The following is a 2,032-nucleotide window of genomic DNA, read 5'->3' on the forward strand; positions in this document are numbered from 1 at the left end:
CGCGGCGCTCCACCGCGCCGCCCGCCTCCGACAATCCCCGCCGGAACGGCTCGGCTCCGATCGGCTCCGCTCGGCGAGCGCTCCGCACCGCAGCGCCCCCTGCCGCGCCGCCAGGGCAGGCGGCGCCTACTACAGGCGGCGCCTACTACAGGCGGCGCCTACTACAGGCGGCGCCTACTACAGGCGGCGCCTACTACAGGCGGCGCCTACTACAGGCGGCGCCTACTACAGGCGGCGCCTACTACAGGCGGCGCCTACTACAGGCGGCGCCTACTACAGGCGGCGCCTACTACAGGCGGCGCCTACTACAGGCGGCGCCTACTACAGGCGGCGCCTACTACAGGCGGCGCCTACTACAGGCGGCGCCTACTACAGGCGGCGCCTACACGCTTACCTCAGTTGTAAAGCACCCCAGCAGAGTTTGGTGACCAACCTTCATTATTCTCTGTTATGGGTCAGGGCTGGGCTGGCCACCAATCAAGAGCCAGATGCTCTTCTTCCTTTCCCTAAGGAAGAAGAAAGGGAGTAAGGAACAGAGACAGGTGGGTTGGGAAAGAAACTAAGCTAGCTTGAATGTCAATAATAATTAAATAAAACAGATACAGATACTGGCCAGTATCAACCCTGATGGAAGCTAGGTCACTGTCACCACTGTGGGCAAGCACTGCCAAGGTCCCAGGCCAGACTCAGCAGACATGAGCCATTGAAATAGCACCTTGACCTTCTTGATGCCTCAGATTCATACTGTTTGTGGACTGGAATCCCTTTTTGGTCCATTTAGGGTCATCTGAACTGTCTACTCCTCCCCACAGGTGCAGCCCCACAAGATTAGCAGTGGACCTGGCCTTCACCTTAACCCTTGGTGGGAAGTGTAACCATCAGTGCTCTCACTGCTAGGAGCAGTCACTATCTCTACAAATATGCCCTGAAATGCAGAACGTGCCGGCACTGAGTAAAGACTGAGCTGAGAAGTCAAATCACTGACTAGAATTAGTTGTAACTCAGACATGACACTCTTCCACATCACCCAAGCACTCTCCATTAAGCCAAATGACCAAAGGTTATTATACCTCTTATGGCTCTTGCAATGCTCATATGAAACACTTCAGTCATCTCAACGATGGTCTCAGACAAAGCATGAGAATCTCCCGCAGAAGAAAATCAAATTGAGCATTATCTCCATTTTTAAAGGCTTTTCCCTAGCCAATGTAGGGAGTGGGACCTGACCACACAAGGAGTTAACACCTTCTGGATCTGCTGGAGCATAACCTTAGTTTCTTCTTCTTCCCTGAGCTATGACCACACCACCACTGCTATATGGTTTCATCCAGAATGTCACTACTTGAGATGATGGATACGAAGCACAGAAAAATCAAACTGTTTTTATCTGGGTTGCAGTAAACATGAAAGGAAAGAAGCTATCAGCATTAGAAAAGATCTGACAAGTTCATGTGAATGCTCTGCATTTAGCTCATGTTTTAGAGCAACAGTCTGTTGTGTTGGCTCCTCCACAGTTTAATGATTTCCTGCTAGGAATTTAAAATTAGAAGCCTCCAACAACTTCCCCATAAACTACTTCCAAGGTTCCTTTAATATCCACATCAAGGAGATATAGTAGGTTCATATGTTATCCACGTCAGCTCACTTCCTTCCCACTTCAAAATAAGCACATTATAGGGAAATTCAGCAGGTTTTTTATTGTTTTCTTAGAACCTTTTTTCCACTAAGTAAGTCCAGCTCTGGCAATTAAAGAAAAATAAAAAACACACAACCAAACCCTCTTACTTAAACCAAAACAAGAATTTCTGATCTGGAAAGCCTGAACTAAGCTACATTATGATCCATATCCTAACTCTCCAGGCAGACTTAACCTGAAACTTCAGCTACATTCACACTGAACTTCATCCTTGCTAACACATCAACTTCACAACCACATTCATGAAAATGGTCACATCTGCAGTACTGAGTCCAGTTCTGGGCTCAGCAGTTCAAAAGAGATGAGGAATTGTAGAGAGACAGTCCAGCAGAGGCT

The sequence above is a fragment of the Pogoniulus pusillus genome, chromosome 27 (assembly GCF_015220805.1).
Source record: "Pogoniulus pusillus isolate bPogPus1 chromosome 27, bPogPus1.pri, whole genome shotgun sequence".
In the NCBI taxonomy this organism is placed as follows: Eukaryota; Metazoa; Chordata; class Aves; order Piciformes; family Lybiidae; genus Pogoniulus; species Pogoniulus pusillus.